Below are 15,506 nucleotides of genomic sequence, written 5' to 3'. Positions count from 1 at the left end.
CATTTCTACAAATAACCTCATTATGATGATGCTAAACCAAAGCACAGTTTCCCCAAATACCAGCTCTGAAGCTTTTTGTATATTTTCACATTGTGTCATGTTTATCTCGTGCTGACTGTAAGTTGGTTATGAAGAACATGTTATCACAGCCTGCTGTTTACCACAGCTGTGTCCATCAACATGCAAATGATAGCCAAGGCAGAAACACTGCGCCCTCGAAGTGTGTGCTCCTGATTCCCATTGGAGCTCCTTCAGTCACAACCTCATCCCCACACTCATAGCGATGAGGTTCCACAGAAAGTTTCTCCCAACAGTTGGTTTGGCTCCCACCTGATTTTCAATTTGCTATAACACTGGAATCATATCTGTGTCCTATCGTGGTCCTTATTCATGCTGAAGTATTCATTCTATCTTAAATATAACAGTCTAAGTGCTATTTTACCATTATAAATGCTATACCTTTTATTTTTAGAATATTATACGCCCTCCCACAGACATGTAACCTTCATGACAACAACTTCTGCATTTGGAAATGTCAAATTCCTATCATGGGTAAAGCTCTAAGAAAAGTTTTTATCTTTTCTGAACTTTACAAAGTTTCTACAAGCCAATGACTACATTGTATGCCTATGTCTCATGTTACCTTGTCCAAGATAATATTAGTGCACGACACTGCATAGCAATGATTTTTTGTCTTAGTAACTAATGTACTTCTCAAAGGTGGAGAAACTACTTCACAATTTGGAAGAAGTGATAATTAGTATGTGCTCTTTAGTAATATTACAATGTTGAAAACAGTCAGTCAAAAATATGTACGCATCCCTGTTTTTTTAGCGTAGTAATGTTTGATTGAAATAATTGGTTTTAAGGAGCCAAATCATTTTTAATCTTTTTTATTGGATATTCTCTGTACTTACATTTCAAAAGTTATCCTCTTTCCCTCCAATTCTACCCTCCCCCTTGCTTCCATGAATATTCTGCCACTACCAACTAATTACCCACATTTACCTCAGTGCCGTGGTATTTTCTACAGTGGGAAAAAGAGCCAGGAGCCACTTTTAACCTCTTTTCTCTAGGTTGAGACTAGACAGTATTGCCTGTATTGACTACTTGACTTTGGTTAGAAAACTGTTTTAGAAACAGTAACTTGTGGCGCATACTGCTAAATATCCTATGATACTTCATAATTTTTCATGCTTTTCTAAGAGGAAGCAGTGGCCCTTATTGAGTTTGTTCAAGCAGGAGGTGCTGATAGATATTGACAAGGGTGTGAGTATCTCTGTACCTTGTGTTCTTGATCATGAGAATGCATTGATTTTCTGGTTTATTTGATAAATTTCTTTATCTTTAATAGCTGACAAATTTATTGCTTTCTCTTTTTTTTTCTTTTTGGTGTTTCCTGGATATTCTTTGCATTTACATTTTAAATGTTAGCCCCTTTCCCCCTCCACTTGTTTCCATGAAGGTGTTTCCTCTCCCAACCACTCTCTCCACCTTGGTATCTTGGCATTCCCTTACACTGGGAAAATGTGACTTCGCCTTCACTGGAATAAAGGCCTATTCACTTATTGAAGCCAGACAATGCTGTCCTCTTCCCCATATGCAACTGGAGCCATGGGTTTTTCCATGTATGCTCATTGGTTGGTGTTTTAGTCCCTGGGAGTTTTGTAGGGTATAGTTTGTTGATAATGTTCTTCCCATGGGGTTGCAAACCCTTTCAGCTCCATCAGTCCTTTACAGTTTGCTGATTAAACAGTTCTTGAAACACATTAAAGCTCTTATGAATAATGGTATCTTAGTTAGGTTTCTTTTGCTGGGAAGACACGCCATAACCACAGAAACTCTTATAAAAGAAAGCATTTCACTGGGGATTGCTTAAAGTGTCTGAGGTAGAGTACATTATTATCATTGTAGGACACATAGAGGGCTGCTGTTGACATAGTAGGGAGAGACAGCTGAAACTTCTACATATAGATTGGCAGGTAGCTAGAAATTTATTTCCACACTGACTCTGACTTGAGCCTATGAGACCTTAAAGTCCACCCCCAGCTTACCTTCAGGAATTTGTGTAGTAATTTTTGGATTCTCTTAATTCATCAACTTAAATGCCAACAATATTTAATGTAGATGATGATTTGAAAGAGTGTGGATGCTCTAGTCATACTTAGATGGCGTAGGAATATAATCATGGGAGAAAGAGAGACAAAGAGATCTTTGAAGGAGAGAGGAGGGGAAGAAAAAGAAGGGGTACAGAATCAGGTGTGGGAAGAAATGGGGGAGAATTACAGAGGGCCAGAAAATTGAACAGAGGTGAATAGCAGTGGGGAACTGAGAACAGGGTTGTAGCCACTAGAAAGTTCCAGATGCCATGGACCCATCATGTTCCAAGGACCCAAGAGGGATGACATTAGCTAGCCAAAATACCCAACAAAGAGGAGATTGAACTTGTATAGACTATATCAGGTGGTTAGAAATGGCCTCCAGTTGAGGGATGAAGACACCCACCCATCTCAAATATACTAACCTAGTATTGCAGCTGTATAAAGGATGTGCAGAAACAAAGAGTGGAAAAGGGACTGAAGGAAAGGCAATCCAGACTCTACCCCACCTAGGGATCCGTCCTCTCTGCAGAAACCAAACCCAGACACTATTGCTGATGCCAAGAAGTGCTTGGTGACTGGAATTGGTATAGATTTCCTCTGAGAGGCTCTACCAAGCTTAAAGAATACAGATTCAGATGCTCACAGTGAATCATAGGACTGGATGTATGGTCCCCAATCAGCCTCTATGCTTTAAAAACCTTAAACTGAAAACTAAGTATGGATTTAAAGTGCATCTTAATACTATATAGATATAGAGGCTATGGGTCCAGATATACGATGAATATATCATATAGTGTGAGAGAAACTGCAACATTTGTTGTAGAACAAACTTTCCTGAGATGCCTGTGGTCTACCTGGTGAATCTTTGTTTTGTTTTGTCTTTGTTTTACTTTTGAAAATAAACTTACTTTGTTAGATTTGTCTAACTTTCAAATTTTAGTTAACAGTCAAAATAACGAAACAAAGAACAAAAACAAACCAACAAGAAAACCAACGGTGCTATGAAAGCAGGCTGTCCTTCCCCAGATTCCCAAATGTGATAGAAAGCAACGTTTTCCTGGAAACAAAAGTGATCTACACTGAGAGCTCAAGAATAGATGTGAGCAACTAAGCCTGACCATGAGAGCTGAGTTGAATAGATAGTTAGAAAGAAAACCACAAATGTAATTTTAGAAAAATATCCACAAGCTATGAAGTAGCTCAATCCTGTAATTCTTGCCTTTAGAAAATCAAGGGCATCTTTAGTAAGTTAGAGGCCATCATAGATTATAATAAACCCTATTCCAAATTAGGAACAATAGCACCAAAGTGATACTCGATGGCCTGATTAATGTTATGTTCTCAAAATGCAAATTGCCTTTTGGCACAGTGTAAAGGCAAGGTAATAATATTATTGCAGATGAATTTTAATCCAACAGTATAACAACTCTGATTACATCCTGAGAACTTCTAGGTCTCTGTGATCCTGCTGAATTTTAGACATCCCCTTAGTGAACATCCTTAACTGCAAACAGCTGAGGGGCAGACAAAGTAAAGAATCAGAAGATTTGACAGAATGGGACAGAAATAGCCCCCAACACTTGGGAAAACACTTCCATAAGAGCTGCACAGAGGAAAAAAGAGTTTATTTCCTCAGGGAACTTGGAGTTGAGTGAGTTGGGAGTCAGTATAGTGAGTGCCATGCAGAGGAGTTGAATGTAGGTCCAGAGAAGGTGAAGCCAGAGAGTAAGAAGGGGCAGAGCTCAAAAGAGTTACCAGTTGTTTAAAGTGAAATGGAAGAATTCAGTGAGAAGCTAAGAGAAGCCAAATTGAAGAGCTCAGCTTAGAGAAGAGTTAGAGCCAAAAGAGATGAGTTGAACCAACCAACCAGGGATCAGAAATAACTAGGAAGGGACGGGCTTATTTATCAGCAAGTCTCCAAGACAACAATTACATCAGGCCAATAAAACTTACTTTTAAAATTAGAAGAAAGCTTTAAATCTCTAAAGGCCCCTTTTATCCAGTTTTTATCTTGCTTTAAAAGTAAGGAAATATGAAATAGACCATAGCTTAGGTAGAGGTGAAGTTGAAATAGAAGTGTGGTGTACTCTAGGTTTGAGTGTTATAGATGCACAATCAGACTACCACCCACGTTTGTTATGTCAGATCCAGGACTGATCAGGAGATAATTCATTGCAACAGAATCTGAAAAATAAATGCCTTCAGAATTTGCAGTTTGGTATATAAAGTTTATTTGTATTTCAGTCCAAATTAATGCTGTTGGAACTGAACGTTATTGAATTATCAAATAAAGTTGTCTTATTGGGTTAGAGTTTTGAGTAAAAGTATACATGTATGGGTTTGAAAATGTGCTGCGACTGTTTAGTAGATGCCAGTGCTTGGCATTCTGTCTGTCAACCTGAATTTGTTCCTTAGCACCAACATGACAGAAAGAGAAAACTCCACTCCCTTGATAATATGCAATATTTTTTTTAATTAGTAAACTCTAGATACTTTTTGTGGTCAAAGGTTTTATATAGAGACATATTGAGAAGAAATACTGAAGTGCATTTTAATAGTGGTAACATTTTCTATTTCATTTTGAATGTACATGTCATAAATATTACACAGTTGAAACATATACTTTAAAAAACACATTTATATATGTTTGGGGTGTGTCTGTGTCTGTCTGTGTGTGTGTGTGTGTGTGTGTGTGTGTGTATGTGTGGTGTAGGTATAGACATATAAATATATATGGATGTATGTAAGTGTTCATGTAATATTTTTTATGTTGAAATGATACTGTAATGTACAATGAATCCAATTTGATTTAATTTTTTGGTCTTTACATGTGACTTTTAGGAATATTTTTTCCAAGCAATAAATCATATTTAACAGAGCAGCAGATTTGGAGATGTTCCACAGAGATAAGAAGCTTGGGAAGAAAGAAAGAAGATGATCATAACAGACAGTTGAGGGTTAACATACTGCCGGGAGTCTCTCTTGAAGCTTAGATGAAATGACACTTCATAATTTGAGCCTTGAAGTTTCATAGGAAAGTATACACAAGGTTGTTTAAATTGGTGAGGTCCGGATCAAGTCAAGGCAGATTTCTGTGGAAGACACTACTGTATCAACTTTAAGAGCTCTGCACGAACAGCATTTGTACTTATTTGCTTATCAATTTATGAGACTAGTCAATCTTGTAATTCAGGGGCAGGGAAATGGGTTGGGATTCTTGAGCACAATGACTAGGACAGTGCAGATTCACATTTTTAAAAACAAATCAAACATATTGTGAAAAACAAGACCAGATATAGAGATGGCATCTAAAACTAGAAGCACTGGGAAGATCATAGAAAGAAAACAAAGAGAAGCAGAGCCTCTGAGAGCTTTAGTAAAGACTGTATGTAGCCAGGGACCATGTTACTAAGAGCTATTCACTTGCCCAGTATCACTTTCTTTATTTCTAGTGTTAGCTGATTGATAACTTGATCAATTTTACATTACATTTATTTCAAATTAATATTTTATACACTTTAAGAAAGAAAAATTTCCAGAAAATAGAACAAATTATAGCTTTCATAAGCGACAGCTCGAGGGCAGAGTTAGGTTTATAGCAAATTAATTCTAATAAAAAGTATTCTCTTCTCGGCCTTTAAAAATTTTTCCATTCTTTTGGGGAGTTGTTTCTGAAACAGAATAACCACGTTACTACAGACATACACAGTGATCTACTGATGGAACGGAAGGCATCTTGTCTACAATAAAAGCCCATCAGGGGCTTAAGGGACAACTCAGGAAAGCATCTGCTACACAATCATGAGAACACAAATTCAAATTCTTGGATCATACATAGTAAAGCTTATGATGCTCATGCTTGACTGGAAAACTAAGTCAGAGAGATTGGTAGAAGCCAGACCATCCTAGAACTCACTATCCAAGCAGTACAGTCATTCAGTCCTGAGTTCAGGGAGAGACCCTTTCAAAAAATATGAGGTGAAGAGCAATTACAGAAGACACTTGACATCAATTGTTGGCCTCCACATGCATGCACCCACATGTGCACATGGACACACAAACACACACACATACACACACACACACACACACACACACACACACACACACACGAACATTACAGGGATGCATTACAGAGAAAGACACAACAACAAAATTGGTGATATTTTGTGCTTTGGCTGCAGATCCACTACGTCATTGTGGAAGCTGCCATCCTCTACAGAAATTATACTGTGTCAGAAACGGAGAGAAACATATTTATTCTCACAATGTCAGAACTTGCTGAAATCAATAAATTCACCATGTATTGTGGTTTCATTGATAGTAATTTGACAAATACTTCTACTTTTCTTGGTATTCGTGGCAGAGGAAGCAAATAAGTTTATTTCAATCTTTGTTTGTTTCTTGTTTTTTATTAAGTTATTTACTCTGCAACCTGTCACAGCTTCCCCTCCCTTCTCTCTTCCCAGTCCCTCCCTTCACCACATCCCCCCTCAATGCTTCCTCCTCCCATGCTTTTCAGAAAAGTAGAGGACTTTTCAGAGTAGGCTTGTATAGGCACTTGTTCTTCTGAGGCCCAGCTATGGGAGAGGGATCCAAAAGCTGGGTATGAAATAAGAGACAGGCCCTGCCCCCATTTTAGGACTCACACTAGAAGACTTAGCTGGACAACAAATACACATGTGCAGAGGCCATGATTTCTGGTTGGTAGTTCAGTCTCTATGAGCCAGGATGTTGCCAGATTAGTTGATTGTGCAAAGTTTCTTATGTTGTCCTTGATGTCCCTTCAATCCTTCCTCCCTGTCTTCTGAAGGATTCTGCAAGCACCAGGTAATGCTTGGCTGTGAAGGCCTGAATCAGTTCCCATGAGCTGCTGTGTCTTCACATGCTCTCTGATGACAGTCAAAGGCTGCTGTCTGGAAGTATAACAGAATATTTTGAATATCTTTAATAGTCTCAGGGGTGAAATATATCTCTTGGCATGGGTCTCAAGCTGCTCCATTCATTAATTGGCCCTTCCCTCAAACTATGCTCCATGTAAGCAGGGCAAATTGTTGGTCTAAGGTTTTGTGGTTGGGTTGGTGTCCCTATTTCTCCATGGAAGTCTGGTTACAAGATATGGTCGGTTCAGGTTCCATATTCCCTATTGCTAGGAGTCTTAACTAGTGTCACCCTCACAGATTGCTGGGAGATTCCATTATCCTAGGTTTCTAGTTTGTTCCAGAAATGCCCTCCTAAATCAGTTACCTCTTTTTGTACTCTTGCCCTGGTTCTCTACCTGTCCCCCTCCCTCTCCCTGTCCCTGTCCCTCTCCTCCATCCCTCCATGCCCTCCCTTTCTTCATACCCCCTTTCATTTTCTCTCTCTTTCCTTCATACCACATCATTCCTTATATTCACATCCCTACACCACTTGCCAACCCAATTTTATCCCACCATCTATCCATCATGTCTAATCTATTTCCCCAGCTCAGTGGGATTTGAGTATCCACCTTCGATCTTCCTTGTTACTTAGTTTCTTTGGGTCTATGCTTTTTATGATGGTTTTCCTGTACTGTATGACTAATATCCGCTTAAAAATGAGTGTATAGCATGTTTGTATTTGTATATCTGAGTTAGCTCACTCAGTATATTCTTTTCCAGTTCTATCCATTTTCCTGCAAATTTCACAAGGTCATTGTTTTCAATGGTTGGGCAATACACTCTTGTGTAAATGTACCACAAGTTTTAGTCCATATTTTGATTGAGGGGGATCTAGGTTGTTGCCAGTTTTAGGCTATTACAAATAAAGCTTCTATGAACATACATGAGAAAATCTCCTTGTAGAATTGTGACTCATTCTTTGAATATATGCCTATGAGTGAGATAGCTGGGTGTTAAGGAAGATAAATACCCAAATTTCTAAGGAACTTCTATATTGGTTTTACAATTGGCTGAACAACTTGCCATGAAGAATTGTTCCTCTTGTTCCACATCATTATGAGCTGTCTCTTTTATATCCTAGTCAGTCTGACTAGTATTTTTGCAAGATTGGATTTAAAATTAATTTCTTGCACTCCAGCTGTGCTAGAGCTTGCTGTAGCAAGATGGCTAGGCACTGGTGCTGCCACAATGCCCTGGTTCTTGTTGATTGTGTTCTCACATTGGCCTTTAGCCATCAGGTTTTATGGTTCTTATAGTTAAGATACTAATCTCTGAGTTTGTGTTTATTGGAAAGGTGTGCTGTTTTGAAATTTCCCCCTGCTTTCTATTTTCTCATTGTCTTCTGGCCTGAGTGACCTGGGGTTCTAGTGACCTGCATGTCTTCAGGTCTAGTAGGGTGTCGTCCTTGGAAATTTGGTTGACTGCATGACTTCCGGGGTGGGAATCCTAACCTAGGCTCGGCAGTACATAATACCAGCTAGGCCAAAAACCCCTCATGCCAGAGTGACTGCTGAGAAGTCAAGCAGAGTTCTGGGCAGGAAATGGAGTCCTTTTAGATTAGAGTGCATTTTAACATTGTTGGATGTGTTTTAAAGTGACTTGATTGATACAGGCTTGGGGAAGACTTTTATATAATTGTTCCTTGTACTGGCATGCCTCAGAGAGATAAATCAGCGTTCGGGGACCAGAACTGAAGCATGGGGACTGCATACAGTTTGCTGCTTTTGAGTGTGCTTTGGGGGATCATGGCAGGCCAGGGACTGGGTGTGGGAGTAGGATTTTACATGGTTGTTCCTGGTAACAACAAGCTTCAGGAAATGCTGATAGAGTTGTGGGCTGGAAATGAGGAACTCATTTTCCAGGGGAAAGAGTCCCTTTATTCCAATCTTAATTGGTGTTATTAGCTAGCACATCACAGCATGTCACACAGTAAATATATCTATATTGAACTATTATATATGTGAAGGCTAAAAATAATTAAACAGTCTAGGAGTTTAAAGAATCCTGACCAGCCAGAGCTCGGTAAGGGATAGGAATGTAAATCAGTCTGTAAGAATGAAATAAGCAACCAGCTGGAGGTTTCTGCAGATGATCTGAGGCCATCATCCTCTAGTCAGGCTACAGAATCCAAGTTAAACTGTAGTGATCCCAGCTGCAGGGCAGAAAGGGCAGTGCCAGATACACACACACAATATGGTAGACACATACAAATCAGATCCAGATTAGTGAACAGGACAGGCTGGTGGTAATTTGAGTAGGCAGTAAAAATAAGAGTTCTTGGAAAAAAAAAGCTATTCACAAAGGCTGATTGATCAGTGCTGTAGAGAATCAGGGAAGTTGTGTGTCCAGAGTTTAAATACAGTTTATCTTTTGATACCTTTAGCCCCTTAAATAATCTTTTTTTGCCTACTTGTGACTTGGTTTCCATTAGGATCCTGTAATTAATATACAAACGTATTTGAAATATGTAAACACAATCTTGGTTTACCCCAATCATAAAATACTTTTAGATAGCAACTAAATGTAGATCAAAGTCTTTCTCCTTGGCTATATCCCACTCACCTGGTGTAACCACAATTATGTTTGAAATGTTTTTATTTATGCCTTCTTTATTCTGTTACAAAAGAAAAAGGAAGAAATCAGAAAGAAAACAGAAAGAGAGTAAAAGAAAAAAAACTTCCAAAATTGCTTCCATATTGGAACATGCAATTTGGAGTAAAATAATCTATGTTGATAAGCCATAGTCACCCATATTCAGCTCTGAGTAAACTAATGCTTCAATGGTAAGGATGGAGACAAGCTGAAGTCCTTGGCAGAATGAAGAATACTCTGACTATTGGCCCCTTAATATATTTGTTTGTTAAATTGCTTTTAACCATAAGAAGTTTGTCACTACAACAATAAAAGTCATCTGGAGGACTCAATGTTTGGTTAATATGAAGTGCTCAGTGTTCAGATTCTAAGACCCAAGAAATAGATGAACTGCAATTAAATGTATTTTCTTCAGTAGAATAAAATGTATTATTTAAAATTCATGGCCCACAGAATTAACTAAATATGGCTCATAGGGGCTCACTCTAACTGAAGCTGGAACCACAGCTTCATAGGTCTGCAGTTGGCCCTCTACAGACATGTTGTGTTTCTTTCACTTGGAGAGTTTGTAGGACTTCAAAGACTGATTATAAAAAGTGTCTCTGACTCTTTTGCCTGCACATCAAACCATTTTATTCTCACTGAATTGTCTTGTCTTCTCTGTCATGAGGGTTTGTGCCTTGTCTTATAACATTGTTATGCCCTGTTGAGCTCATATCCCTGGGAGGCCTGCTCTTCATAAAGGGAAATGGAGGAGCAATGTATCTTGGGAAAAAGGAAATTAGGATGGGGTACCTAGGAGGAGTGGATGGAGGAGAGGTTGTGGTTATAATGTATTTTATGAGAGAATATTTTTTAAAGGTATAAATGCAAAAAAACACTTTATATGTGTCTTAGACAAATTAAAAGCTTTTCTTCATAGAAGAGAAATATGTACCAAACTATTATTTGTCACATTACAAGATTCAAAATCATATTTAGCAAAATATTGAATATTTATATAAACAATTAAATTTGAATAGAAATTAAAATGATTAAATTGTATGAAAGATCTGTTAAGTTTTAAATTCTTCAATTTACTTAAAAATGACATTATGATCTCTCAATTCCTGCATACTTCTTTTAATTCTTTCCTTTTAAATTGAAACTTTTTTCTATAATTAATTTTTGAATAGATTCCATGTAGGATAAAACCCAAATATATTTTACATGTTTTGCAACTGTCTTTTCAATAAGTAATTAAATTTTATAGAAGTGAATAAGAAAATTCAATGAAAGACATTTTTGACTTTGTTCCTGCTTTAATCTTTAGGGATGTCTGGACAATAGTGTACAATTTTACTTCTTTTACAGAATATTTAGATTTTATTAAGAAAAGAAATCTCCAATGCCATAACATTGTTCATTCTATGCTACAATAACTATTTCTAAGCCCCACTCAACTTCTTCTGGAGATGTGGTACTGTCAACTGCAACTTTTTATTCCTTCTCTTGAGGCTTACTTTTTTCTTGCCATGAATGACTGATCATCTATGTATTCTGGCTGGAAGAGTATATTAGAGAATAATGCATCAGTCTGACCCATCTGAGGAAAGGGTTTTTAAATATTCATAACTTCCTAATGTATAGGAAATGTTCCCTAGTCATGAATGGTCCCTTCAGGAAACTTGTCTATCAATGGATTCATGAACTCTCACTTAGTATGTGATGAATTCATTTATCAAATGAATAAATGATAATAAGAGAGAACAATAAAACTTTCCTGCATTACCTCATGTAGTCCCTCTGCTATGATCTTTTACAAATTCAGTGGCTCTCAGTTCACACCATTCTGGAAGTTCTGAAGTCACTCTCATAGGTCCAAAATGGCACAAGGGCTACATACCTTAGAACTTTTGATCAGACCTGAAATGAGACCAGTGAGTGTTGGATGTAAAATATCTGGAGTAAGATTGTCACTGCAAATACATTGGGTGGCAAATGTTCTGTGTAAACATGTGACATGGCAAAGGAGACCTCCCAGAAAGGAATTACACCTTCTGCGGGGCCTTCTGCAGGGCAGATTAAATAGAACTTTATTACTATGGACAGGTTGAAATGTTGCAGGTCTAGAGACTAATTACAGTTTATCTTGTACTATCAGTTATCCCCTTAAATAGCTATTTATTTCCCATAATTGTATGATTTAAGAGTCTTAGGGACTTAAGAGTTTGTGACTACTAATAAAAACTTTGTGAATGTGTTAATTCAAGAAAACTCTAATTTCAACCAATCGGAAAGCTAAACATACTATCAGACAGCCTCTGTGCTGATAGTAAAAATTTCTGTGCCTACGTATAACCCACCACTGATGTTTTAATCAAAGTATTTTTCATATATCTGATCTTTAGCTTTCTTTGTTATGTTAACAATTAAAATGTCATGCAGCTACATTTACTTTGAGACAGGGGATTTTGAGCAACCCAGATTTATGTTCTTGGGTCATAGGAACTCTTGTTTGGTTCCAGACACTCCTGTCCTCATCGAAGTGAGAATTATGATTTTGGGTTGACGAAAGGATTACTATTGGATAGTATATATGGATAGTTTACTACTACATGAAAAAGTGACCATCCTGCAGTCAGCAAGTATAGTACTGACTGTAGAGCAGTTGAAATTAGAATAAATTTAAAACTAACAGTGTTTGCTGACATTAACCCTATAAATATGTACAGCACTGATCAGTTGATTAACTATTACTATAACTCTAAATTTCATTCTTGGGATAAAATGTTTTCCTAAAAATAAATAAACAAATAAGTAAATTAATTAATCAAATAAACAACTGTTGATTTCACTTGCTAAGCTAGCTAGACCCTTATAAATCTCACTAGTCTAGAAACTGAGGTAGGCTATTATGAGTTTAATGACAGGATGCGCTACTTACTGAGCTCAAAAAATTTCTGGGGTACACAAGAAGACCACAATTCAAGAACAAATCAAAGCAAAACCAAAGAAACCTAAATCAAATAATAACTACTACCATAATAACAGTAATAGTCTAATATAAAATTAATGGATTGCATTTAAATATTTATAGTCTTGTATTTCTCTCTCCTCTACTCCATCTCCTCTCTGACCTTTCCCTCATTTCCTTTCTCTTGTTCTCTCATTTCTCTTCTGATTCTCTCTCTTTATGCATTTGTCTCTGTCTTGGCCTCTCATTCAGTTCCCCGACCCCTAGCTCCAGGTGAGGCGTCACAGTCACAGTGCAGCTGCCCTTCACCTGGGACTCAGGATCTTCCTGTCTAGGTTTCTTAGTTGCTAGGACTGTAAGCTGTACACATCCATGTCAGGTTTGTATGTTAGTTTTGTTTGTTAGTCTTTCTACATAAATAGGTTAAGTCTAAGAGCAAGAAGCAATAACACAGAGCATTTCCAGCACTGGTGGTTGTGGGCTCTTAGTTGCTGATAGTTCAGCCAGTATATAGAAGAGATTTTTGCCGTTGTTAAATTCTCTCCCTCCCTCCCTCCCTCCCTCCCTCCCTCCTTCCCTCCCTTCTCTCTCTCTCTCTCTCTCTCTCTCTCTCTCTCTCTCTCTCTCTCTCTCTCTCTCTCTTTCTCTCTCTCTCTCTCTCCCTCTCCCTCTCCCTCTCTCTTTTTCTTACTCTCCTTCCCTTTTTCTACTCATCCCATTTCTATTCTTTTGCTTCTATGCATAACCTTTTAATTCCTTTTCTGATTGTTGTCTTCTGTTGGCAAGTTTAGCCCTTCTTTCTTACATGTCTCTTTGTTTTCCTCATATATTTGCCATTGTTTTAAGTCTGATGGATGACTTTCCCTATTCTAGTGACCTGAGAGGTATGTGATCACTAAATGCTTCATAAAACATCTCTAAGTGATTGTTAAAATATCTGGAAATCTTTTATCTATAAAGTCAGAGTAACAAAAGGTATTTTTTAAAAAATAACTCTTCTGTATTTATTAGGTTAACATCAGGATTACCAATTTTCTAGGTTAGAAACTTAGGTTGGTTTACTTTTATGCTACCTAATATTACCTGAGCCTTGATGGGTCTGAAGAATTCACTGACTGCTTTCATATTTTAAGCTGCTGCATATATTTAATTTCTAAATATATTCATAGGTCTTGAAGAAGTGCCAGTACAATAGCCTTAATCAGAGTCTGTCTCCCTGGTGCCATCACTTGCTGTAATTCATTTTCATCCCTGCATTTCTGCGTTCCTTAAAAAGCAGATGTTATATCTCATTAGGAACATAGTAAAATATTAATTTATGCTTTTGGTTGTAATATTTCTGAGAAAATTAACTCCAAAATGGACAAGAGTCAACAATAGCCTTCTTTCCATAGTTACTGCCTATCTGCTCTTAGAGAAACTTTAAGACAGAAATCAAATATCTTCTCACAGAAGGGTGGCTTGAATTTTATTTTATTTACTTCATTTTTAACTAAACCTCAAACCCAGATCTTAACCTAGGGTGATAAAAATCTGTATGTCAATGTGCATGTAAATGTACATGTAAATATCTATTAATTTGGAAGAAGAAGAAAGAATAAATAGATGGCATGAAGGTGTTGTGCCTATTTTAAAGAAAGTTGTTCTTAGATTTTCTATCAGTTGCTATTGTTATTAGAATTGTTAGGGTCAAAAACCACGGTCCAGCATCCTTAACAAACAGACTTGGCTACCCATCTTCATTAGTTGAGTTAAAGAAACAAATAATAATGGAATTCTAAAAAAAATTCTCTGTGGCTACATTGGAAAGAACAATAATTACCACTGACATTCCATCTGCACACACAACGACATCTTCAGGTTATGTCACACAGTTCAGGTATAAATACTATGCAAGAGATACACAGTACTAGGAAATCTATGTCAAAATTCAGTGACCATCATGTTTAAGGCTGCTCTATTTTCTATCAAGAGGCCTGAGCAATAGTAAGAATAGAGTGAAAGCTTCCTACCAGGAAAATCCTGCTGAGCTTAGATTTTGAGCTATTTTCCCTCCTCTAATCCAGAACTCCTTGTAAAATGCCTTTTTAAAATTCTATAGTCTCAATAAGTTGATAACCTAAGGAAGGGGCACACATTTCTCTTAAGAATATTTTATTTATTTCCATGGCATTAAGGTGTTTCTTGTGTAATATAGAAGTTGTATGGAATAGACAATCAATTTGTAAACTTCAAAAACATGATCATTTGTCATGAGTATCATAATGATACATTTCATTTACTTGAAGATTTTTAGTAGACAATAAAGATTCCTCTGTCTTATTTTGTGGTTTTACTGCACTGAACAATCATCATGACCAAGGCATAAGGACAATATTTAATTGGGACTGTCTTACAGGTTCAGATGTTCAGTCTATTATCATCAAGGGTGAATCATGACAGTATCCAGGCTGGCATAAATCAGGTGTAACTCGGAGTTCTATAACTTCATCTGAAGGCTGCATTTCACATGTTTAGTTCATTATCATCAAGGGTGAAGCATGGCAGTATCCAGGTAGGCATGAATCAGAAAAAGCTGAGAGTTCTACATCTTCATCTGAAGGCTGATAAGAGATGACTAACTCCCAGGTAGTTAGGAGAATGGTCTCAAAGCCCACACTCAGAGTGACACATTTCCTCCAGCAAGGCCATACCTCAAATAGTGCTACTCTCTGGGCCAAATATATTCAAAACACTACACCTTCTGAAAAAGGCAAGAAAATCTCCATACATCTCTACAGTTAGATCAGTGGTGTTTTTCTTATTATATCATATTCCATTATACACCCTCAACAATATGAAAGAATGAGGTAAGCTGGTACTGAGATGCTAATCAACATTGTGCTATTATACTCTTATGTCCTCATGTGAACAATGCGTTAAAAGTCTCTTCTC

This window comes from Micromys minutus, assembly GCF_963924665.1.
Source record: "Micromys minutus genome assembly, chromosome: 26".
Taxonomy (NCBI): domain Eukaryota; kingdom Metazoa; phylum Chordata; class Mammalia; order Rodentia; family Muridae; genus Micromys; species Micromys minutus.
This window is presented reverse-complemented; position numbering follows the sequence as displayed.